General features: G+C 36.7%; 1 protein-coding gene across 3 annotated transcripts in view; it reads right to left on the bottom strand.

The window, feature by feature from the left end:
- The window catches only part of CEP83 (centrosomal protein 83), a 126,424-nt gene that overhangs the window by 84,779 nt on the left and 13,884 nt on the right, over nucleotides 1–27,761 (bottom strand). Inside the window, exons 1-2 of one of the 3 annotated variants that reach the window (XM_057316283.1) lie at nucleotides 23,589–23,715; nucleotides 16,867–16,918 (exon numbers count right to left, since the gene is read on the bottom strand). The exons of 1 other annotated variant lie outside the window; for it this stretch is intronic. The gene's annotated coding sequence lies outside the window, so the exon portion shown is untranslated. Of the gene's footprint in view, nucleotides 1–16,866; nucleotides 16,919–23,588; nucleotides 23,716–27,761 lie in introns of those variants that run through there. One more of the 3 variants, XM_044384530.3, reaches the window with a different exon arrangement.

The raw sequence follows: 27,761 nt of genomic DNA, 5'->3' as shown, positions 1-27,761 counted from the left end.
TGGGTGGCTCAGTCAGTTAAGCATCTGCTTTCGGCTCCGGTCATGATCCCGGGGTCCTGGGACTGAGGCCCATGTCAGGCTCCCTGCTGAGCCTGTTTCTCCCTCTCCCCCTGCTCATGCTCTCTCTCTTTTGCTATTTTTGTCTCTCTCTCAAATAAATAAAATCTTTAAAAAAAAAAAAAAAGAACAGACTTCAACAATGAAAGCCAAAACACATGTAATACTACCTTTACAGGGCTGAAAGAAAATAACTGCCAAACTAACATTCTATAAATATAGCAAAAAAAATCTTTCAAGAATATTGGTAAAATAAAGACATTTTCAGATCAACAAAACAAATTCTTCCCAGAAGATGCATAACAAAAGAAACAGTAAAGGAGTCCTTCATACACAAGGAAAATTATCTTAGATGTGGACCATATAAAAACAAAGATAAATGAAAATTGGAAATATGTGCATAATTCTAATTGAATACTGACCACATAAAACAGTATCTTGGGGATTTTTAACATATATAGACTTAAAATATATAAAGAAATTGTACATAAGTCAGTAAAAGTAGAATTACAAGCGTTATAGAGCCCTTGCACTGTATGGGAAAGGGCTAAAAGTATCAACGAATATTACACTTTGATAAGTCAAGAATGTATACTGTAATCTCTAGGAAAGGGGTTAACAAACTATAACTCATGAGCCAAATTTGGCCTGCAGCCTTGTTTTGAATGGCCCCATGTTAAGAACCTTATCTTTTAAGAACTTAAAAAAATTAATATAGATGCAAAAATCCTCAACAAAATATTAGCAAACTGAAGACAACAATGTATAAAAAGATTTAACACCATGACCAAGTAGAATTTGTTCCAGGCATGCAAGGATGGTTCAACAAAAAAAAAAAAAAACAAACAATTAATGTAATCTATTACATGAAAAGACTAAAGCAAAAGAAAAAAATCAGATGATCACATCAATAGATGCAGACAAAGCATATAACAAAATCCAACACACACCCACGAGTTTTAAAACTCAACAAATTAGGTATGGAGGAGAACTTTCCGAACTTGATAAATAACATCTACAAAAAATCTACAACTAACATCATATTTAGTGGTGAGAAAATAGAAATTTTCTCACTAAGATCAAGAACAAACAAGAAAGTCCCCTCTCACCATTCCTTTTCAATGTCACAGTGGAAAGTCTTAGCTAATATAGTAAGAAAAAATAAAAAGGCATACAAATACAGAAGGAATAAATCGTCACCTTTGCAGATGACATGATAGTCTGTGTAGAAGACCCAATTAAAAAAAAAAATCCTCCTGGAACTGATAAGCAGTTATAACAAGGTTGCAGGATACAGAGTTAATGTATGAAAAAGTCCATCACTTTCCTATATATCAGCAGAGCAACAGATGGAATATGAAATCTATAATACCATTTACATTAGTAACCCCCAAAATGAAACAGCTCTAAACTTAAAATGTGTTTTTAATATGAGGAAAATTACTAAATTCTGATTTTAAAAAGTTAAAGAACTAAATAAATGAAAAGATATTTATTCTATGTTCATGGATAGGAAGACTCAATACTGCCAAGATGGAAGTTCTTCCGAACTTGAGCTACAGATTCAATACGATCCCCAAAAGTTATTTTATGGATATCAACAAACTAATTCAAAAATTTATATGGGGAGGCAAAAGACCCAGAATAGCCAATACAGTACTGCAGAAGAACAAAATCAGAAAACTGACACTATCTGACTTTGGGACTTACTATAAAAGCAACAGTAATCAAGAGGTATAATACTGGGGCACCTGGGTGGCTCAGTCAGGTAAGCGTCTACATCCGACTCTTGGTTTTGGCTCAGGTCATGACCTCAGGGTCATGAGACCAGCCCCCACATCAGGCTCTGCACTTAGCAGGGAGTCTGCTTGATATTCCTCCCTCTCCCTCTGCTCCTATCCCCACTTGTGTGCATATTCTTTCTCTCTCTCTCAAATAAATAAATAAATCTTTTAAGTTTTTTTTTAAGATTTTATTTATCTGAGAGAGCGAGAGCAAGAGCATGAGCAGGGAGACAGGCAGAGGGAGAGGGAGAAGTAGGCTCCCCACTGAGTAGGGAGCCCAACATGGGGCTCAATCCCAGGACCCTGGGATCATGACCTAAGTCGAAGGCAGACGCTTAACCCACTGAGCCACCCAGGCACCCCTAAATAAACCTTCCTTTAAAAGTTTGATATTTGCAATATAATAGACCAAAAAAAAAAAAAAAAAACAATGGAACAGGATAGATTCCACACATAGACTAAAACAAATAGTCAACTAATCTTTGACACAAGAGCACATGCCAAAAAAAAAAAAGTGGACCTAGGCAGACATTATACCCTTCACAAAAATTAGCTCAAATGGGTTATGCACTTAAATGTAAAATGCAAAACTATCAAATTCCTAGAAGATAACAAACGTCTCATCAGACAGTAACTTTTTAGATACAACACCAAAGGCAAGATCCACAAAAAAATAATTGGTAGGTTAGAATTTATTAAAATTTAAAACTTCTGCTCTATGAAAGACATTGCCAAAAGAATGAGAAGTCATATACTGGGAGGAAAATATTTGAAAAAGACCTATGTGTGATAATGATATGTCAGTGTAGGTTCATCAACTGTAACAAGTGTACCACTCTACTGTGAGATGCAATAGTGAGGGAGGATATGCCTGTGTGGTGGCAGGGAATACCTGGGAACTCTGTACTTTCTGCTCAATTTTTATATAAACCTAAAACAAGTCTAAAAATGGAAAGAAGGAAGGTAGAAAGGGAAAGAAGAACACATAACAGAAACTATACATGGCCTGAAGAATCTAAAACACTATTTACTATAAAATATGCTGAACCCTTCTATAGGATAACCATTAAAGAATGCTGAAAGAGTGGGAAAATTTACATTACTCAAAACACCCTAAAAAAAGGTTTCTCAACTTTTGCACTACTGACCATTTAGACCAAATAATTATTTAGACAGGGTGGGGGGCCTATCTTGTACACTGTAGGATATTTAGTAACATTTCTAGTCTCTACCCATTAGATGCCAGGAGCACCACTCCCCCCCAGAAGTGAAAAACAAAAGGTCTTCACATTTTGACAAATGTACCCTGGGGGAGGGGAGCAAAAATCACCTCTGGCCCTCCTTTGAGAATCACCTCTCCATTGAGAATTCCATTTAAAAGAAGGTAAGCAGGGAGATAAGAAAGAACATAAACAAGTAGGAAAATAGGAAAAGTAAAACAGTAGACTTAGATACATATCAGTAATTACATTAAATTATATAGATTAATGCTTCAAATAAATAAGAAACTTAAGGGAAAAAATATAACCCAACTATATAACTTTTTAATAACATTTTTAAAACAGAAGGGCACAAAGGTTGAAAGATAGTTAAAATGTCTATGCTACCCAGAGCAAGCTACACTTTCAACGCCATCCCGATCAAAATACCAATGACATTTTTCAAAGAACTGGAACAAACAGCCCTTAAATTTGTGTGGAACCAGAAAAGGCCCTGAATCGCCAAGGAATTGTTGAAAAGGAAAAACAAAGCTGGGACATCACTTTGCCGGATTTCAAGCTATACTACAAAGCTGTGATCACAAAGACAGCATGGTACTGGCACAAAAACAGACACACAGACCAACAGAAAAGAATAGAGAACCCAGAAATAACCCTCGGCTCTTTGGGCAACTAATCTTTGACAAAGCAGGAAAAAACATCCGGTGGAAAAAAGACAGTCTCTTCAATAAATGGTGCTGGGAAAACTGGACAGCTATATGCAAAAGAATGAAACTTGACCACTCTCTCACACCATACGCAAAGATAAACTCCAAATGGATGAAAGACCTCGATGTGAGACAGGAATCCATCAAAATCATAGAGGACAACATAGGCTGCAATCTCTTTGACATAGGCCACAGCAACTTTTTTCATGACACATCTCCAAAGGCAAGAGAAACAAAAGATAAAATGAACTTGTGGGACTTCATCAAGATAAAAAGCTTCTGCACAGCCAAGGAAACAGTCAAAAAAAACTAAGAGGCAGTCCACGGAATGGGAGAAGATATTTGCAAATGACACTACAGATAAAAGACTGGTATCCAAGATCTACAAAGAACTTCTCAAACTCAATACACAAGAAACAAATAATCAAATCAAAAAATGGGCAGAAGATATGAACAGACACTTTTTCCAATGAAGACATACAAATGGCTAACAGACACATGAAAAAATGTTCAAAATCATTAGCCATCAAGGAAATTCAAATCAAAACCACACTGAGATACCACCTTGCACCAGTTAGAACGGCAAAAATTGACAAGGCAGGAAACAACAAATGTTGGAGAGGATATGGAGAAAGGGGATCCCTCTTACACTGTTGGTGGGAATGCAAGTTGGTACAGCCACTCTGGAAAACAGTGTTGAGGTCCCTCAAAAAGTTAAAAATTGAGCTACTCTATGATCCAGCCATTGCACTACTGGGTATTTACCCCAAAGATACAGACATAGTGAAGGGAAGGGCCATATGCACCCTAATGTTCATAGCAGCATTGTCCACAATAGCTAAATTGTGGAAGGAGCCGAGATGCCCTTCAACAGATGACTGGATTAAGAAGATCTGGTCCGTATATACAATGGAATATTACTCAGCCATCAGAAAGAATGATTACACAGCATTTGCAGCAACATGGACAGGACTGGAGGAGATTATGCTAAGTGAAATAAGTCAAGCAGAGAAAGACAACTATCATATGGTTTCACTCATTTATGGAACATAAGAAATAGGAAGATTGGTAGGAGAAGGAAGGGAAGAATGAAGGGGGTAATCAGAAGGGGGAATGAAGCATGAGAGACTATGGACTCTGAGAAACAAACTGAGGGCTTCAGAGGAGAGGGGGCTGGGGGATTGGGATAGGCCGGCGATTGGTATTAAGGAGGGCACATATTGCATGGTGCACTGGGTGTTATATGCAAATAATGAATCATGGAACATTACATCAAAAACTAAGGATATACTGTATGGTGACTAACATAACATAATAAAAAATTATTATAAAAAATAAAGAAAAAAGAAAAAACATAATTAAACATTAATCTAAAGACAGATGACAGAACTACGTTAATATTAGATAAAGTAGATTTTAGGGCCAAAAAAACAATGAAATAGAAACAGTCCTAGAGATGAAAAAAGACATTTGTAAAGATAAAAGGTTAAATACACCAGAAAAATAGAACAATTTTAATTTATACACAGTAAGTACACAAAATAGAAGGGATCAGAACTACAGGGAAAAACAGACAAATTCACAATCATAGGAGTGTAACTTAACCACTATTCTTGGTAACTAACAGACCAAGCACAAAAAAGTAATCAGTAAGAATACAGACAATATAATTAACCTACCTGAGCTAACATGTATAGAAAACCATTCCCAGTAACTATAGAATATACATTCCTTATAAACATACACATAACATTTATAAATACTGACCACACACTGGGTATTTCAAAAAATCTAAAAAATTTTTGAAAACCAAAATCATACAGAATATTTTTCTGCCCAAAGTGCAATTATATTAAAACTCAATACAAAAAGGTAACTGAAAAAGCTACATATGCTTAGAAAGAAGACATTTCTAAATAACATGAATTAAAGAAAAGGTCATAATAGAAATCAGAAAATAATCCAGAAGTAAATGAAAATTGATAATACAACTTAAAATTCTTGGAATAAGACTTCTACTTCTGGGATGATGGAGCAGAGGTACATTTCCATATTAATCCCACTAATACAAATAAAAGTCCTGAATGGTGTGTGTGTGTATACATGACATACATAACACAACTCTGAAAAATGGAGACCAGAGGCAAACCAGCTAACAAACTCAGGATATAAGAACTGACACACAGGTGGGTTCCCAGGGTATTCTTTTAATACATGATCTCTAACGTGGAGCTGAAGAAGCTAGCAATAGGTTCAGACTGAGCGGTGGGGGCAGTGGGTGGGGGGGAGGCCTTAATGAAAGCCTGCTCTCTAGCCAAAGTAACAAGAAAGTAGCAAGACAAACATGTTCTAGACAATAACAATCTACGCCAGGAAAATACTATAGAAAACAGTGATTCCACCATCAACCATGCCAGCAAAGGCCAGATTGCAATGAGGTACCCTAATACCCTGGTTGGATGGTATATAGGAAGCCCAACTAGAAAGCTGGGACTTTTATCCCTGCTGAGCAGTAATACAGCCCCATGCTCCTGCAATATCAGGGGAGACTACATGGGACACCTGAACTTTCATCCTTACCAACAGGAAGGAATAACACCTACCTCACCCTGCTGAAGTGCCATCAGATAAGCACTAGTAGAGAGTTAGATCTGGCACTACCACTCAGCAGTAACAAGGCTATTCTTTCTCGGGGATGACAGTGGAGACCACACGAGGAGCCAGAACTCCATGCCACCCAGCAATGATGATGATCTCCCACAACTCAGGTGTCAATGGAAGACAACTGAGGAACCCAGACTTCTACCTCCATCTGGCAATAAAGAGGTAGCATTTCCCCCTCTTTCCTGGCCAGAGAGGTGTCAAGAAAAGCCAGATATTGAAAATAGTCTCATAACATGAAACTCCAAAATGTCCAGGTTGCAACAGAAAATCACTAGTCACACCAAGAATGAGGAAGATCTCAGGGTGTTTGGGTGGCTCAGTCAGTTAAGCATTAGACTCCTGGTTTTGGCTGAGGTCATGACCTCATGGGTCATGAAATGGAGCCCCATCAGGCTCCACACTCAGCAGGGACTCTGCTTAAAGATTCTCTCCCTCTGCCCTTCCCTCCAACTCCCCCACAGATGCTGTCTCCCCCACCCCCCAAATAAATGAATAAATCTTAAAAAAAAGAAGAAGAAGAATGAGAAAGATCTCAAATTGAATGTAAAAGGACAATGATAGATGTCAACACTGGGACGACAGATATATTAAAGTTATCTGACAAAGATTTTAAACAAGTCATGTTAAAAATATTTCAATGAGCAACTGCAAACAAACTTGAAATAAACCAAAAAAAAGAGAAAGACAGTAAAGAAATGTGTCAGCAAAGAATAAAAGATATAAAAAAAGTATAGAACTGAAAAAATATAATGACTAAAATAAAAATCTAACTATGAGCTCAACAGCAGAAATAGAGAAGAAAAAGAATTAATGAACTGGAAGACAGAACAGAGATTACTCAACCTGAACAACAGAAAATAAACATAAAAAGTAAATAATAGATGTGCAGGAACCTGTGGGACTAAAATAAAACATTTATCATTTGTATCATCAGAGTATGGTTCCATTTACAGGTAATATCCAAAATATCCAAAATCCAGAGACAGAAAGTATACTGGTGGCTGCAAGGGCTGGGGGCAGAGAAAAAGAGTGACTGCTTAATGGACACAGAGTTATCTTTGGAGGTGATAAAATGTTTTGGAACTAGACAGAGGTGGTATATGTACAACACTATGAACATACAAAATGCCACCAAACTGCGCACTTTAAAACATTAAATTTTATGTTATATGAATTTTACTACAAGATAAAAAAAGAAACTTAGCAAACTAGGAACTGAAAGGCACATCAATTTAGTAAGAGATATATGCAAAAAGAATACAGTAGGGGCACTTGGGGGGCTCAGCTGGCTGAGCGTCAGACTCTTGGTTTCAGCTCAGGTCGTTAGATTGAGCCCTGCATGGGGCTCCGTGCAGGGTCTGCTTAGGACTCTCCTTCCTTCCCTACCCGCCCCTCCTCCCCAGCTCAATCTCTCTCTCTCTCTCTCTCAATTAAATAAATCCTTAAAAAATAAATAAATAAACACTCTTGATTCTAAAATCTTCAATGTCTTCCTTTCAAAATGTGATCAAAACAAGGATGTCCATTATCACCAATTTCATTTGACACTGTACAAAAAATGTGGAACAAAAGTATAAAAGATAAAAATAACTGCATTCTATGTATCAGCAGCAAAATATTTTAAAGACATTCTTAACAGCACCAAAAAACATCAAATGACTAGGCAAAAGATGTGCAAACCATTATACAGATATCATTAGAGAAACTAAAAAAGACCAAGGTAAATAGAGATACGTACCATACATTGGAAAATAATGTCCGAAAGATATAAATTCTCCCCCAAACTGATCTACAGATGCAACACCAATCAATATCCTAGCAAGAAGGTGTGTGTGTGTGTGTGTGTGTGTGTGTGTGTGTGTGTGTGAAATTTAGCACATTGATTCAGAAATTTACATGGAAATACAAAGACCAGAAACATTTTTAAAGAACAACAGAAACAATTTTAAAAAACAAGATAGGAGGACTTTACCAACTGGATATCAAGTCATTTTAAACCTATAGTAATTAAGCTTGTATGGCACTGAATTAATTACAGACAAAGAGATCAACAGATCAGAATACAGCCCAGAAACACATCCACCCAGGTAAGATATTTAAGAACACAGACAGTTTTGCTAATCAGTGAAGAAACAGAAGTCTGCAATAAAAGGTACTGGGACAACCAGATCACCTTACATAAAAAAAAGAAACCTGGGCCCAACTTTGCAAAACACACTAAAATTAACTATAGTCGGACTGAAGCTTTAAATGTGAAAAAGCAAAAGAACAAAGTTGCTAGAGAGTATTTTCAATAACCCAGGGCAGGAAAAAAAAAAAAAAAAATACCGAAGAAAGCTAAAAGGCAATTTCCTAAAAAAGAAGAAGACTGAGCAACTTTTCTTTGTTGATGAGCCATTTGGATATCCTCTTTTGTGAAATGTTTATTTGAATCTTTTGCGCAATTATTTTTATTGACTTGTCTTTTTACATATCCATGTGTAGGATTTCTTTATAAAATTAATATCACAACGAGAAAGCCAAAAAGACTGACCATAACGTGTTTGAAGAAGATGGGAAGCAACAAGTTGTGGTGTAAACTAGCATATCCATGTTAGGAAAAAATGAGCATTATCTACTTAAAGACAGACAGACAGACGGACAGATAGATACTATGACTCAATAATTCCTCTACTTGAAATATACCCAACTGAAATATGACTACAGGTACATGAAGAGATTTGTTGTAATATTACTGTTCATAACAATAGTATTACCAAATGAAACCCAGAAACAAACCAAATGTCCATCAACAGCTGAAGACACAAATTGTGGCATAATGAAGCTATCACTATACGACAATGAAAATAACTACAGATACGCTCTATACAGGTGAACATCAAACATATACTGTGCAAATGAAAGAAGCCAGGCACAAAAGCATACAAAATTATTCTAAACAAAGTTCAGAAAAAAATAAAAACAGGCAAAACTCTAGTTTAGTGGATACATGCTTAGGTTTGTTTAGGTTATAAAACTATAGAGAAAGTGATTAACGTAAAAGTCAGATAGTATTACCTGAGAAAAGGTTGGCGGAGTTCTACTTCTTAATACTTGTGGTTACATAGGGGGTTTGCTTTGTAAATCACTCAAAAAGGCAGTTTTTGTGGACTTTTCTGCTTTTTTGTAATTTAGGGTTTTTTTAAGCATTCAGAATTTTGAATTCTAAAATTCAAAGTTTTAAATTTTCATTCAAAATTTGGGCTCAGTATCATCAAGGATCCTGGTCTTTTTCATTGCAAATGAGTATAGAAAACCTCATTTAAGAGGGAAATAGGAGGCCTTGAAGGGAGAGATCTCACACACCACCACTCACTGCTGTTTACAAACCCCAACAGGAAGAAGCTTACTTTACTACTCCAGCAGGAGTAAACAAGATCTCCTTCCCGCAACAAACCAACCTATAAGAGCTACCACAATTCAGCCAATGAAAAGCTGCCACAACCCCAAACTTTCACTCCTCTCTAATAGACTTTCTTTCGAAACAGCCCCTCCCGAATCCCTCCTTTTCTGTATAAAGGAATGCTCCTCTCCTTTGTTCTCTGGACTTGCTTATGGTTTGCCATAGTTTCTATGTCCCAAAATGCGTTTAGGGGTATTTCTTCTGCTATTCCTGAATAAACTCTTTTTGCTAGTGAAATAACTGGATATTTTACATTTAAAGTTGATACCATACTTCTGCCAACATATCCTGTAGGCTTAATTCACCTTATGGCTGTGAAGCTACTATAACTTCAGACATCACATGGATACAGAAAACAGACAATTTAATCCACCAGTTCTCTTAGGTTTAGTCTTTTTGTTTTCAAGGTAAAATTTACATTTAAATTCACAAGTTTAAGTATACAATTCCATGAGCTCACAGAGAAAGAATCCAAGAGTATTCTATTGTTTAAGTATCATATTTTGTTTACCCATTTTCTTACTGGTGGGCATTTGGATTGTTTCTGGTTATTATGAATATTAATTTTAAATAAATCTATGAACATTCTTGTACAAAACTTTTTGTGGACATTTTTTCAGTTGGGGAGGGGGTAAATATGTGTTAGTAATTGTTGGATCATGGAGTGTATGTTTAGCTTTATAAGAAACTGACAAATCTTTGTCTATAGTGGTTATACTATTTTCTGTTCCAACCAAGAACATGACAGTTGTTTGCTCCACATTTTTGCCAAAATTTGGTGTTGCCGGTTGTCAGAAGACAAACAATAAGACATCTGGGGAAGATGGCAAAGTATGAGGACCCATAGCTCACCTTGTCCCACAGATACAAAAACAACCATAAAACGAGTAACAAAACGGCAATAAGTACATACCTATCAATAATCACTTTATATGTAAATGGCCTAAATGCTCCAATCAAAAGACACAGAGTGATGAAACGGATTAAAAAACAAGACCCATCTATATGCTGCCTACAAGAGACTCATTTCAGACCTAAAGACACCAGCAGATTTAAAGTGAAGGGATGTAGAAGCATTTACCATGTAAATGGATGTGAGAAGAAATATTAGAGGAGAAATTCTTATACCAGACAAAACAGACTTTAAAACAAATACTGTAACAAAAGACAAAGAAAAACACTTATAAAGGGGGCAACCCAACAAGATATAACAATTGTAAATATTTATAAGCCCAACATGGGAGCATTCAAATATATAAAACACTTAATAACAAATATAAAGGAACTAATTGATAGTAATAGAGTAACAGTAAGGGACTTTAACAACCCAGTTACATCAATGGTCAGATCATCCAAACAGAAAATCAATAAGGAAATAGACTTTGAATGACACACTGGACCAGATGGATTTAACAGATACATTCAGAACATTCCACCCTAAAACAACAGAATACATATTCTTTCCAAGTGCACACTCTCCAGAACAGAACATTCTCCAGAATAGGTCACATATTAGATAATAAAACAAGTCTCAACAAATTAAAAAAGATTAAAGTCATACCAGGTGTCTTTTCTGCCCACAATGCTATGAAAATATAAAACCACCACAAGAAAAAATCTGGAAAGAACACACATACATGGTGCTTAAATAACATGCACCTAAACAATGTGTCAACCAAGAAATCAAAGAGAAAATAAAAAATACATAGAAACAAATGAAAAAGACAACAATGATCCAAAATCTTTGAGATGCAGCAAAAGCTGTTCTAAGAGGAAAGCTTATAGCAATATAGGCCTACCTCAAGAAGGAAGAAAAGTCTCAAATAAATAACATAACCTTACACCTAAAGGAGCTAGAAAAGAACAAACAAAACCCAAACCAAGAAGGAAGAACATAATAAAGATGAGAACAGAAATAAAGAAAACAGAAACTAAAAAAACAATAGATCAATGAAACCAGGAGCCAGTTCATTGAAAAGATCAATAAAACTGATGAACCTTTAGCCACTCTCATTAAAAAAAAAAAAAGAATCAAAGAGGACTCAATAAAATCAAAAATGAAAGAGGATAAATAACAAGTGACACCACAGAAATATAAGCAATTGTAAGAGATTATAAAAAATTATGTGCCAACAAATGGACAACCTAGAAGAAATTGATAAATTCCTAGAAACATGTAACCTCCTAAAACTGAATTAGGAAGAAAGAGAAAATTTGAACAGACCAATTACCTAAGTGTACACTTGTTGTGATGAGCACCAGTGATGTATGGAAGTGCTGAATCACTATACTCTATAACTGAAACTATCGTCACACTGTATGTTAACCGGAATTTATATAAAAACTTTTAAAAAATTAAAAAGTATTGTCTTTTTAAAAAAATTTCACCAGTTTCTTTTTCTTTCTTTAAATTCCAGTGTAGTAAACATACAGTGTTATATTAGTTTTAGTATACAATATATTGACTCAACAATTTTACATATTACTCAGTGTTCATCAAGATAAGTGTATTCTTAATCCCCTTCACCTGTTTCACCCATTCCCCCTCAATCTCCACTCTGGTAACCATCTGTTTGTTTCCTATAGTTCAGGGTCGTTTTTTTGGTTTGCCTTTTAAAAATTTTTCTTTTGTTCATTTGCTTTGTTTCTTAAATTCCACATATGAGTAAAATCATATGGTATTTGTCTTTCTCTGACTTACTTTACTTAGCTTTATATCCTCTAAATCCATCCATGTTGTTGCAAATGGCAAGCTTTGTTTTTATGACTGAATAATATTCCACTGTGTATACTGAATATATATATATGAATAATATATATTCAATATATATTACTTATTGCTTCCTGAGCACACACTGCTGTTTTTTACCTCCATGTCTTTGCAAATACTAATTTCCTTTGTCCTGAAGGCCTTTTCCATCCCTCTCTAATCTGTTCTAACGAATTCCTCATCAGCCTTCAAAATCCTGCTCAGGAACTCATTACTTCCTCCATGAAGTACTTCCTGACTTTCCCAAACATAATTAGGTAACTTTCTGTCTTCTGTCTTGTATTTTAGTATATGTAACACATGCAGTGTAACTTCTTCCAGGGCAAGAAACCGGTCTTAACTGATCTTTATAACCACATACCTAAAACAAACACAGGCACATATTAGCTCAAAAATATCAAATAATTAAGTTCACCATTCTAATACTGCTTTAGGTCCGATTCACTTTAAACATCACTTCCATAACTATGGCTTCCAGACTGTACTGGGCTGAATGCTGGCCCAAAGGAAGATATGCCACTTCCTAATCTCTGTAACCTAAGGATATTACCTTATATAGCAAAAGATGTGATTAAATTAAGGATTTTAAAAGGAGGAATTTATCCTGGATATGGGTGGGTCCTAAATGCAATCACATGTATCCCTGTAAGAGTGAGGCAGAGGAAGTTTTGAGACTGAAGAGGTGTCAGCAATATGACCAAAAAGGCAGAGATGCAGCAAACTAAGTAATGCCTGGAGCCATAAGAAGCTGGAAGGAAAGGATTCTTCCTTAGAGCCACCGGAGAAAATGCAGCCCTTGATTTCAGTCTTCTGGTCTCCAATCCATGAAAGAATAAATTTTTGTTCTAACTCCAGCCAGTATGTGTTCCAATAGCTACAGGTAACTAATACACTGGCTTCCTCTTCATTCTATTATTCATAATAAGTTTTACCCAAACACAAAATTTCTATCACAATTTTAAATTCCTACTATAATCAGGCTTTTCTGATTTCAACCAGTCAATATACAGGTATCAATTACAGAACACAGAAATGTTATTAGGCACTCAAACTATATAATAAAAGAAACAATTCTTATTGCACAGAGTTTACCAAATAAACTCACAATGCACATTTTTAAAAGTACATGGTTGAAACAAACTTTTAAAAAAGAAAGGTTAGGGCGCCTGGGTGGCTCAGTCGGTTAAGGGTCTGCCTTTGGCTCAGGTCATGATCCAGGGATAGAGTTCTGCATCAGGTTCCCTGCTCAGAGGGGAGTTTGCTAATCCCTCTGACCCTCCTCCCTCTTGTGCTTTCTCTCTTTCTCTCTCTCTCAAATAAAGTCTTTAGAAAGAAAGGAAAGGAAGGAAGGAAGGGAGGGAGGGAGGGAAGGAGGTTGGTTAAACAGATTACTTTGACCAGCCTGTTAATCACAGAGCACTTATTAGATGAACTAGTCTCTGCGAAAAACAGTTTTTTTAAAAGACTCAGCACAACCCCTCTCCAAACACCTTATCTTCCTCTCCTTGCAGCTCTTACTATCATAAACCACATCCACTTGTCCTTCCTACCACTTCTTTGACTAGTTCCAGCTATACAGACCTATCTATGACACACTTTCTTTTGCACAGGAGCTGTATTTCTTAAGCAGTGGTACAACGTCAGGCCAAAAGGATGGAAACCCAAAATATTTTAAAAGCACAGCTGCTGATACTCATGGAAAGCTTCCAAAACACATTCCATTAAAAAGCACATGCTATGCCTTTGAACATTTCAAAACAATGCTTTAAATACTACATGCCCCTGAAGTGAATGTTTTTTAAAAACATTAAAAGTCTAAGGAGAACTACATCAGGCATTACACTGCACTTATAACAAAACGTTAGAAATTAATGTCTTTAACATCCAGAGAGAATATTACAATAGTCACCCAAACAGCCTTTGGATAGCCATCCCAGGGTGTCTTGTATACAAAAAAAAATGACACAACTTGACACCCTGCCAAAACCTGAAGTGCAGCTGGGAACAGACCCTTCAAAACCCTGGTAAGGTGCCAGGCCCCATAATTGTGATTTAGAATGAAACGGGAGGGCAAGGAAAGAGGAAGGGAAGAAGATATGTATTAGAGTGGTTGGCAATCAACCACCAAACACTCTGAATTAAAATGTTATTTTATTCTCATAATTGCACTGTCTGCCTCCACACAGCTTAATTCACAGAAAAGAATTCTAGAAAATAGGATATAGTAACCAGTCAACCTCAAATACTTAGAAGTTATAAAAGTCTTTGAAAAGTTGTGATCTGTAAAACAAAGATGCCTAAACCATACTTCAAATTCATTTTAATGTTTCTTAGTGTAGGCTCTCTTGCATATAACATGGGACTTTCCAAAAGATTTATGAGTACTTACTACCTTTGTGTGAGTTGTAGAGGCTTCTTTGCTCATATTCCTGAAATAGATAAAGCTACAATACAGCTTGTAATACAAAATGAAGCCCTTCTACTGATCTGACAACATATCCTGAAAATTGTTTTTTTAAATAAATCTGAATTATTTCCATGAGCTTTATGCCTTAGTATGAAAAGTTAAAACAAAAAAAATTGAAAAAAGAAAAAAAATTGATGAGTTCAACTGATATTTTTGCTTGAGTTAACACAAACATTCTCTTTTTCATCTTTGAGGACCTACCAGAAAGTACAAAATTTTTCAGAATCAGAAAAGGGAAATAAATAGAAGTCATTCTCAATGCATACAGGTTAATTTTAAAACCATATCTTACCCAAAAAAAAAAGGCAATTAAACAACCAGTATTTATTGAGTGGCCACCACACCGTATTTACTGAGTGGTCCACTTATACTAAGAGAGCTCTGAGGGGCATACAGAAATAAACAGACCATGGTCAAGCAGACTTAGCGAGGAAGAGCTTGCCCATATTAAGGGTATTACAGACGGACACCTGGGTGGCTCAGTCAGTTGAGCATCTGCCTTCGGCTCAGGTCATGGTCCCAGGGTCCTGGGATCAAGTCCTACATCGGACTCCTTGCTCAGCGGGGAGCCTGCTTCTCCCTCTGCCTGCCACTCCCCCTGTTTTGCTCTCTCTGACAAATAAATACATAAAATTTTTAAAAATAAATAAATAAAATACTGGTATTGGAAAGAGCGTAGGGCATTGTTTTCCACCTCATTAAAAAAAAAAAAAAGGAGTATTACAAATATTTTCTAAGCGTCTATTATATGCTAGACACTGTTGGGTATAGGGAATCAGTAATAAAGAAATGAAAATCCTTGCCCTCAATGAGATCATGTTGGTCAGTGAAACATACATGTTAACCAACAATTGCTGACTGAACAAGGATAACAGAAAATTTACTATTTATTAAAACCTTTTTGTACTTAAAATTTTTTTGCCATGTGCATATATTACCAATTTCAAGTAATATATAAATTCAGAAAGTTTTAAAAGTATAAAGCAATGTAATATATTTATAGATAGCAGGGAAGAGAGGTCTAATTCTGCCAGAGAAGCTATCAAGGAAGACTTCACAAAGAGGGTAATCCTGAGATTAAAAAAAGCAGCAGAGAAGAAACATTCAGTAAGGAAGGCATGGAGATGGAAGACAAGTCTGTGGGTATGGGATAAAGGGGTGGGGAGCAGATGAGCGTGCAGATGTAGGACAGGGCCTTGAAGGCAATGTGCAAGAGACTGGAGTTTATCCCGGGGTCCAGAAGAGCCAATGAAAGATTCTAAGCTTGCGGGTGGATGAGAGACAGTATTGGGTGGTTTCAGATTTGTACTTAAGAAAAATAACTAGGTTATCAAAGGCATAAAAATAAACTGGGGTGGGGTGGAGGGGAGATCCTAGAGAAAAGAAGATGAAAAGGCTGGGAAAGTAACGATAAAGATCTGAACTAAAATAGTGGCAGCAAGTAGTCAACAGGGAATGATCCTGAAAATAAATTTAGAGGCAGAAGTAAAAGAAATTAGTAGTTAGATATTGATACCCCTCTCCCTCAAACAAACAAACAAAAAACTGTTTTAATATTATTAGTTAAAAGACCAACCAGAAAATCAGGAAAGAAAAAGCAAAAGCAAAATGGAATCCAGTTAAAGCAGAAGAAAGGTTGTTTCAAAGATTACAAGCACTAATCCTCCATATGAAAAAAGAATCAAGCAAGGAACCTTTGCAAAAGCATCTTAGTAAATCCAAATACCATCACAGTACAACACTCAAAATATATACCTTTCTTCCATAGGGATTTCATCAGCAGAGGGGGTAAACACTAAAGCTTGCTCTGGCAGGAACAAAGACATAAAATAAGTATTTTGTTCTTTAAATGTCCACCTCCTGTAACTCCTCCTCATTCTTTCCTTCAAACAATCATCTCTATAGCAACATACTCTTAAGAAATTCGTGGGTGGAAAGCATATGTTTTTGCAAAAATATGAGAACTCAAGAACACGACTAGTCTATTTTTCCCTTTAATATAAGAGATTCACAATATACCCTAAAAGATAACTGCAAAATATGGAACAAAAAAATACTTAAAAATACAAGGAAATGTAAAAATTGGTATTGCACATGCTTACATGGAAATTCTTTTTATAGGTTACAATGACACCTTGTGGTAAGGCTTTTTAAACAATAACTTATCTTGGAAAACATTTTTAGACCAAAAATATTAAAAAAACTGGTTTAGAAAATAGGAAAGAGCAAGATCATATGTTGAAGTGGAATGAACACGTACAATAATCCATTTGGAAAAATAAGGTAATGGACGCTCTTCAAAAATTAAAAATAGAACTACTATATGTTCCAGCAATTCCATTCTTGTTATTTATCAGAAGAAAGTGAAAACGCTAAACTGAAAAGATATATGCACCCCCACATGTGCTGGAGCATTATTTACAATGGCCAAGATACCGGAACAACCTAAGTATCCATGAATGGATGAATGGAAAAGAAAATTGTGATATAGACATACAGACACATAGAAACACACGATGGAATATTATTCAGCCATTAAAAAAGAATGAAATCTTGTCATTTATGATAACATGGAAGGACCCTGAGGGCATTATGCTAAGTGAAATAAGTCAGACAGAGATAAATAAATAAGTGCCCCCCCTCCCCGACACACACAAACACCCCAAGCTCATAGACTGGTGGTTGCCAGAGGCAGGAGATGAAGGGTGGGGAAAAATGAATGACCTGTTTTTATTGTTTAAACTTAATTTTTTAAAAAAAGAAAAGAAGGGGTGCCTGGCTGGCTCAGTTGGTGGAGCATGTGACTCTTGATATTGGGGTTGTGAGTTCAAGCCCCACGTGGGGTGTAGAGACTACTTAACAAAACAAAATCTTAAAAAAAAAAAAAAAAAGAAAGAGAAAAAAAGGAAAGAAAAGAAAATTAAGGACAAAAAAAGGAAACTTTTTAACAATATAATACGATAATACATCGTATTATATAGCCTAAAGCACCTTACAAACTAAAAGTATTATACTATTCCCTTCAATTAAGCTAAAAATAGTAGTGTAAGTTTTTTTTAAATGATGCAAATACAAACTACTTTTGAAATCTGGGGCAAAATTTCTAACAATGGCAATCCCTTTACATGAGAAGACTGACCAACATATGGTTTACGAACTATGAAAATAATTTTGTCACTACTCCTTTCTTCTCAATTAAATAGATATATTAAAAATTTCAATCTTGATTAACCCAATAATTAACAGAACTTATAATCATCTTTCATCAAGAGTTTGTTTACTAAACTATGCTAAACACTAGAAAGGTTAATAACCCTTTGCACACAATCACCTTTATGAATCTCTGAAATATTCTTCTCCCTCAGCATCTACAGTACCATGATCACCTCCTATCTCTTTGAACTCTCTCTCCCCCTTATTTGTTCCCTTTCTCCCAGTCACCATGAGAACCTCTGATCCACTGATGCATTTCTATAAGAAAAGTCAAGTTGCTTCTCTCACTGCTTCATTTTTTACACCTATTCGAATGACACTCAAATTTACACCCACATTTCTAACGCAGTTCATAACTCCCACTCTAATCACATGTCCCATCCACAACGGAAGCTCAACATAAGAATTAAACTCATTAACTTTAAATTTCCATCTGCCTCCTTTAAAAAAAAATTACCACTATCCTCTCCTTATTTCTCAGTACACAAGTCATTCCCCAACTCCTGTTAGTAATAAATGATTAATCTTGCTGATTCTTCTTCATCTGTCTCTTGATTTTATTCATTCTTCATTTCTAGAGCCATCACCCTCTAAGGCAAAACCTCAAATATTTTACACTTGGTTTATTTTAAGAGAACCCTCCTAAACATGTGTCAGATTTTGGTCTTTCCTCATCCTTATATAACCTACAACTATCCACCGGGACAATCTTTCTCATACACTGTGTTCATCACTATAACTACACTTTATTAATCCTCCTATTGCTTACTGGATCAAAGCTAAACTTCTCAGCCAAACTCAAAACCCTGCATTAGCCAACTCCCTATACAAAAGCAAACATTTCATTTTGCTGCTTCCCAACCCTCCTTTGCTAGAGTCAATTAAGTTTGCTTTATAGTCCCTCATACACATTGCTTACTCTTGCCTTCACAACTGGGTTCATATAGTTACACCAAATTAAAATAACTTCTTAAATCTCTTCAATTAATCCACAAATCAAGGTCAAACTCAAACCTAAAACCCTACAGTCTAAACAATCAAGAAACTACTTTCAGAGTTTATAGTTACTCTAAAAGTAAACATAAACAGCTTCTGCCCATCTTTCTGCTCCACTTGTTTCTGCCTTCCTTGTGCTTACCTCAGAATATTTATTCTATATTCTATCACATCTGCACTGTTCCCCTCTAGTGCTTTATAATTATGTAAACTATCTTTCTAAAGACACTGTAAGTTCCTCAAAGCAAAGACTATAATCTACTTTTTGCATCATTTTCATAACTCCCAATTCCAGTAAAATTAGTTAATGATGGAGTGCCTGGGTGGCTCAGTTGGTTAAGTGTCTGCCTTTGGCTCAGGCCATGATCCCAGGGTCCTAGGATTGAGCTCTGCATTGGGCCCCTTTCTCAGCAGGGAGCCTGCTTCTCCTTCTCCCTCTGCCTCCCCCTCCCTTTGCTTACACTCTCTGTCAAATAAATAGATAAAATATTTTTTAAAATATTAGTTAATGACAAGAGTGAACTACAAAATTTCTGTGATATGAATCCTACTTTCCCACAGGCTTACAATGTAATTTCAGCGATGGGGAAGGATGCCACCAAGAACACTGTTTGCTAATCAATTATGCATGCCTTGTAACAATTATCCATCAAGATATTTCAGCTGAAAAAAAATTCTGGGGACATTATGGTAATCAAAAGCCTTAAAAATGAACATATCCTTTGACCTAGCACTCCACATGTAGGAATTAATTCTAAGAAACCAATCAGAGATGTGTACTAACATTTGTGTTCAGGGATCACCTTCATTTACCATTCTGTGAATATTTACTGAGTACATCCAAAGGGCCAGGTAGAAGTGGAAGGCACTCTGCCTTCATGGTGCTTACATCATAGCACTATTTATTATGGGAAAATGGGCTATTTTTTTTAAAAGCATGTTTAATAGTAAGTTATACCATATGCACAGATCAGACAGTAATCTGATTGTTAAAATATTGATGTTAATTTCTCCCCAAATCCATGCACTGTCATTCAAAATCCCAGAAAACTTTATAGAAATTAACAAGCTAAGACTAAAATTCATATGGAGGGATGCCTGGGTGGCAGTCAGTTAAGCATATGCCTTGGCTCAGGTCACGATCCCAAGGTCCTAGGATCAAGCCACGCATCCCATCTGGCTCTGCTCAGCAGGGAGTCTACTTCTCCCTCTTCCTCTGCTATTCCCCCTGGTTGTGTTCATTCACTCTCTCTTTCTGTCAAATAAACAAAGTCTTCTTTAAAATAAATAAAATAAAATAATAAAATTCATAGAGAAACGCAAAGGACCTGAAGTAGCCAAAAGAACAAAGTCGGAGAACTTGCACGACCTGATTTCACAACTCACTAAATGCAACAAAAATCAAAACTGCGTGGCATTCATGTCAACACAGACACATAAATCCATTAAAAACGAGAGTAAAGTTCAAAAATAGATTCAAAAATATATGGCCAATGGGTTTTTAACAAAAATACAAAGTCAATTCAGTGGAGGCAGGAAAGTCTTTTCAACAAATCGTCTTGGGACAACTGCCTATCCGTATACAAAAAATGAATTTCAAGTTCTACCTCGCATCATACACAAAAATTGATTCAAAATGTACACATAAACATAAAACTATAAAACTCTTAGAGAAAATATAGAAGAAAATCATTTTAATCATGGGTTAGGTAAAGATTTCTTTAAATTGGTTAATTATTAAAATTAACATGTTAATTTTAAATCAAAATTAAGAACTTACATATTTAAAAGACACCATAATGCAAATGAAGATAAACAAGATTGGAGAAATAATTTATAAATCATATGTTGATAAAGGACTTACATTCAGAATACATAAGGAATTAGAAAACCAAATAAAACAACTCAATTTAACAACAAAAAAAATGGCCAAAAGATTTGGACACTTTGTCAAAGACGATACACAAATGGTAAACACTTGAAAAGATGTTAAATACCATTAGTTATTAGTGAAATACAAACTAAAAATACAATGTAATTCTACTATACACCTATTAAAATGTTAAAACTTAAAAGGCTGATCTTACAAAGTATGGACTAGAATGTAGAAGAACTGAAATGGTTATAAACTACTGGTGGAAATGTAAAATGGGAAAATCACTTAATTTTTAAGAAACTGTCAGACACTTGCCATACAATCCAGACATTTCATGTGTAAGTATTCACCCAAGAGAAATCAGAGTATATCCATATGAAGACTTCTACACGAATGTTTGTAGCAGGTTTTTTCCTGAGACTCAAACACAGGTTCATCAAGAAGTGAATGGATAGGGAGAGAGTCCAAGATGGGAGAGGAGTAGGAGACCTTAATTCTGTCTGGTCCCAGGAATTCAGCTAGATAGCTATCAAATCATTAACACCTACAAACTCAACTGGAGATCTAAAAAAATAGCTGCAACACTACGAATAGCTAAGCGACCACTTTCTGGAGGGTAGGAGGTGCAGAGAAGTCAATCGGAGGCGATATATGGGAAGATAGAAAGACAGACCTTGGGGGGTGGAGCCTCCATCAGCGGGCTACCAACAAGTGACAAAGCAACAGAGCACAAAATCGGAACTTTTAGAAGTCTGCTCCAGTGAGGGATGGTGCTCAGGCAGCTACGCAGGGGGCAGAATCCTCGCTGGGACAGTGTGGTCTCAGGATCCTCGGGGTCACAAGAAGACAGGGGGTGGAGGGGTGGGAGGTGGAACCGGGCCTGACTGTGGCCGAGCTCCCAGGCATCTGAGCAGGGAAGCTGCCTGCAGAGTGAGCCAAGGAGGGGGCTCTCAACTCGGGGTTGCCATAAACTGGGAACTGCAGCACAGTCAGGCCACTGCTCTTCGAGCAGGAGCCCAACAAGCAGCAGAACCAGCGAGAAACCCTTCCTCCCCTGGGAGGAGGGGGGCGGGAGCGCACTGCAGGAGTCTGCAGGGTTTGGAGCTCCTAACAGGGTTGTGTGCCAGAGATAGAAACGCAAGGTCACAGGAGAGTGAGCACGAAGTGTGGCTGGAGACTGGGAGACAGGTGAGGGCTCGCTGAGGAGTGGGGCCCAAGCTTTTGAGTCCGGGGACAGAAACTGGGAGGCTGCCATTTTCATTCTTATTACCTAAAACTGAGCAGAAAGCCTAGGGAAACAAAAGCCACACTGAGCAAATGGGAGCAGATTACTTAGGCCGCTGGCAAGGGCAGTACAATTCCGCCCCGGGGCAAAGACACTTGAGAATCAGCACTACAGGGGCCTCCCCCAGAAGATCAGCAAGAACATCCAGCCAAGACCAAGTATACCAATCAAAGAGAACTGCAAACCTCCAGCGCTAGGGGAACACAGCACATAAATTCATGGCTTTTTTCCCCATGATTCTTCAGTACGTCAACTTTAATTTTTTTTCTTTCCTTTGACAACCAATTTATTTTATCAACTCCTTTTAAAAATCTTTATTAATTTTCATTTTTACACTTACACTCTATCCCTTCATTATATATATATATATATTAGTTTTCCTTTCTATATATATATATATATATATATATATATATATATATATATTAGTTTTCCTTTCTTTACCATTTTGGGATGCAGTTTCTTCAAACCAAAATACACCCAAAATCTAGTGTATGGCTCTGTTCTTTCACCTATCTGATCATATTCACTTTTTTGTTGTTGCTGGGGTTTTTTTTCTTCTTTTTTGGTTCTTTCTTTTGTTAATAAAGTCTTTTTTAATTTTCATCTTGATATTTTAGCCTTTCAATGTATTTAACTTTTGTATACATAAGTTTCTCTTTCATTACAATTTTGAGACGTAGTTTCCTCTAGCAAACTGACCAAATTACACTCAGGAGATAGTATATTGCTCTGTTATGTTCTTTCTCTTTTATTGTTGGGTTTTTTTTCCTCTTTGTTTTTTCTTGTCTTTTAATTTCCACTTTTACAGTTACGTTCTATCCTTTCATTGTATTTAATTTTATTTTTGTACATATATAAGTTTTTCTTTCTTTACAATTTTGGGATCTAGTTTTCTAAAAAAACAGACCAAAATACACAGAGAATCCAGTATATTGCTCTATTCCATTCATCTTTCTAATTACATTCTCTTTTTTCCCCCTAGTTTTGTGTCTCATCTGATTTGTTTAGTGTATGTTTCTCCAGGGTAGTTGTTGCCATTTTAGTATTTTGTTCTCTTGTTCATCTATTCTTCTCTGGACAGACTGACAAGAAAGAAAAACTCACCTCAAAAAGAACAGAAGGCAGGCCTGGGTGGCTCAGTCAGTTAATTCTTTGCCTTCGGCTCAGGTCAAGATACCAGGGTCCTGGGATGAAGCCCCACGTCAGGCTCCTTGCTCGGCAGAGAGTCTGTTACTCCCTCACCCTCTCCCTCTGCCTCTGCCTCTGCCTGCAGCTGCTTGTGCGCTCGCTCTCTCTCTGTCAAGTAAATTAAAAAAACAAGAGTGAGTGAGAAAGAACAAGAGGCAATTATGACTGCCAGGGACCTAATCAGTACAGACATAAGTAAGATGTCGGAACTAGAGTTCAGAATAATGATTATACAGAAACTAGCTGGGCTTAAAGAAACTGTAGAAGACACCAGAGAATCCCTTTCTGGAGAAATAAAAGAATGAAAATCTAACCAAGTTGAAATCAAAAAAGGCTATTAATGAGATGCAATCAAAAATGGAGGCTCTAACTGTGTGGATAAATGAGGCAGAAGAGAGAATTAGTGATATAGAAGACCAAACGATAGAGAATAAAGAAGCAGTGAAAAAGAGATAAACAATTACTGGAATAATGAGGGGAAAACTTAAGAGATAAATGATACCATAAAGCAAAACAATATTAGAATAATTGGGATCCCAGAAGAAGAGGAAAGAGAGAGGGGGGCAGAAAGTGTACTGGAGCAAATTATAGCGGAGAACTTCCCTAATCTGGGGAAGGGAACAGGCATCAAAGTATAGGAGGCAAAGAGAACCCCCCTCAAAATCAATAAAAACAGGTCAACACCCCAACATATTATAGTGAAACTTACAAATCTCAGAGACAAAGAGAAAATCCTGAAAGCAACTGGGGACAAGAGGTTGGTAAGCTACAAGGGTACAAACATTATATTGGCAGCAGACCTATCCACAGAGACCTGGCAGGCCAGAAAGGACTGGTATGATATAGTCAGGGTGCTAAATAGGAAAAATATGCAGCCAAGAATACTTTATGCATGTCATTCAAAATAAGAAGAAGTGATAAAAAGCTTCCAGGACAAACAGAACCTTAAAGAATTTGTGGTCACCAAACCAGCCCTACAAGAAATATTAAAAAGGACCCTCTAAGCAAAGAGACAGCCCAAAAGTAATACTGACCAGAAAGGAACAGAGACAATATAAAGTAACAGTCACTTTACAGGTAATACAATGGCACTAAATTCATATCTTTCAATAGTTACTCTGAATACAAATGGGCTAAATGACCCAATCAAAAGACACAGGCTATCAGATGGGATAAAAAAGCAAGACCCATCAGATGGGATAAAAAACTAAGACCCATTGGGACGCCTGGGTGGCACAGCGGTTAAGCGTCTGCCTTCGGCTCAGGGCGTGATCCCGGCATTCTGGGATCGAGCCCCACATCAGGCTCCTCCGCTATGAGCCTGCTTCTTCCTCTCCCACTCCCCCTGCTTGTGTTCCCTCTCTCGCTGGCTGTCTCTATCCTGTTGAATAAATAAAATCTTTAAAAAAAAAAAAAAAAACTAAGACCCATTGATATGCTGTCTGCAGGAGACACATTTTAGACCCAAAGACACCTCCAGATTGAAAGTAAGGGGGTGGAAAACAATTTATCATGCTAACAGACATCAAAAGAAAGCTGGGATGACAATCCTTATATGAGACAAATTAGATTTTAACCCAAAAACTGTAATAAGAGATGAGGAAGGACACTATATCATACTTAAAGGGTCTATCCAACAAGAATATCTAACAATTATAAATATTTATGCCCCTAACATGAGAGCAGCCAAATACTTTTAAGCCAATTAATAACAAAATCAAGAAACACATCGATAGATAATAATACAATAATAGTAGGGGGCTTTAACAACTCCCTCACTGCAATGGACAGATCATCTATGCAGAAGATCAACAAGGAAATAAGGGCTTTGAATGACACACTCACTGGACCAGATGGACTTCACAGATATATTCAGAGCATTCCATCCTAAAGCAACAGCATACACATTCTTCTCCAGTGCACATGGAACATTCTCCAGAATAGATCACATACTGGGTCACAAATCAGGTCTCAACTGGTACCAAAAGACTGGGATCATTCCCTGCCTATTTTCAGGTCACGATGCTTTGAAACTGGAACTCTATCACAAGAGCACATTTGAAAAGAACTCAAATACATGGTGGCTACAGAGCATCCTACTAATGAATGAATGGGTCAACCAGGAAATTAATGAAAAATTTTAAAAATTCAGGGAAGCGGGGTGCCTGGGTAGCTCAGTTGTTAAACATCTGCCTTCAGCCCGGGGCGTGATCCCAGGTTGCTCTGCTGGGAGCCTGCTTCTTCCTCTCTCACTCCCCCTGCTTATGTTCCCTCTCTTGCTGGCTGTCTCTGTCAAATAAATAAATTCTTTTAAAAAAAAAAATAAAAAAATAAAAAAAATTAAAATTCATGGAAGCAAGTAAAAATGAAAACACAACTGTTCAAAATCTTTGGGATGCAGCAAAGGCAGTCCTAAGAGGGAAGTATATAGCAATACAAGACTTTCCCAAGAAATAAGAAAGGTCTCAAATACACAACCTAACCTTACACCTAAAGGAGATGGACAAACAACAGCAAATAAAGCCTAAACCCAACAGGAGAAGAGAAATAATAAAGATGTGAGCAGAAAGCAATGAAATAGAAACCAAAAGAACAGGAGAACAGATCAACAAAACTAGGAGCTGGTTCTTTCAAAGAATTAATAAGATCGATAAACCCCTGGCCAGACTTATCAAAAAGAAAAGAGGAAGGACCCCCCCCCCCCCAAATCGTGAATGAAAGACAAGAGATCACAACCAATACCGAAGAAATACGAACGATTATAAGAACATATTATGAGCAACTGTATGACAACAAATTAGATCTGGAGTAACGGATGCATTATTAGAGACCTATAAACTACCAAAACTGATCTAGGAAGAAATAGAAAACCTGAACAGACCCATAACCAGCAAGGAAATTGAAGCAGTAATCAAAAATCTCCCAGCAAAGAAGAGTCCAGGGCCAGATGGCTTCCCAGGGGAATTCTAACATTTAAAGAAGAATTAATACCTATTCTTCTGAAGCTGTTTCAAAAAATAGAAATGCAAGGAAAACTTCCAAACTCTATGAGGCCCGCATTACCTTGATTTCAAAACCAGCAAAGACCCCACCAAAAAACAGAATTACAGAGCAATATCCCTGATGAACATGGATGCAAAAATTCCCACAAAGACACTAGCCAATAGGATCCAACAGTACATTAAAAGGATCATTCACCACAACCAAGTGGGATTTATTCCTGGGCTGCAAGGGTGGTTCAACATCCACAAATCAATCAACATGACATACTACATTAATAAAATAAAGGACAAGAACCATCTGATCTTAATAGATGCAGAAAAAGCATTTGACAAAGTACAGCATCCTTTCTTGATTAAAACTCTTCCTATTGTAGGGATAGAGGGAATATACCTCAATATCATAAAAGCCACATAAGAAAAGCCCACAGCAACTAGCAGTCTCAATGGGGAAAAACTGAGAGCTCTTCCCCTAAGGTCAGGGACACAGTAGGGATGTCCACTATCACCCACTGTTGTTCAACATAGTACTAGAAGTCCCAGCCTCAGCAATCAGACAACAAAATGACATGATACTCTATGTGAAAACCCCAAAGACTCCACCCACAAAATTGCTGAAACTCACACAGGAATACAGCAAAGTGGCAGGATTTAAAAATCAATGCACAAAAATCTGTAGCTATCCTATATATTAACAAGACAGAAGAAAGAGAAGTTAAGGACTCAGTCCCATTTATAATTGTACCCAAAACCATAAGATACCTAGGAATAAACCTAACCAAAGAGGCAAAGGATCTGTACTCAGAAAACTACAGAACACTCATGAAAGAAATTGAGGAAGACACAAAGAAATGGAAAAACATTCCATGTTCATGGATTGGAAGAACAAATACTGTGAAAATGTCTATGCTACCTAGAGCAATCTACACACTGATTGCAATCCCTATCAAAATACCATCAACTTTTTTCACAGAGCTGGAACAAATAATCCTAAAATTTGTATGGAACCAGAAAAGACCCCGAAGAGCCAGAGGAATGTTGAAAAAGAAAACCAAAACTGGTGGCATCACAATGCCAGACTTCAAGCTAT

Source organism: Ursus arctos, unplaced genomic scaffold, assembly GCF_023065955.2.
Source record: "Ursus arctos isolate Adak ecotype North America unplaced genomic scaffold, UrsArc2.0 scaffold_21, whole genome shotgun sequence".
Lineage (NCBI taxonomy): Eukaryota > Metazoa > Chordata > Mammalia > Carnivora > Ursidae > Ursus > Ursus arctos.
This window is presented reverse-complemented; position numbering and strand designations above follow the sequence as displayed.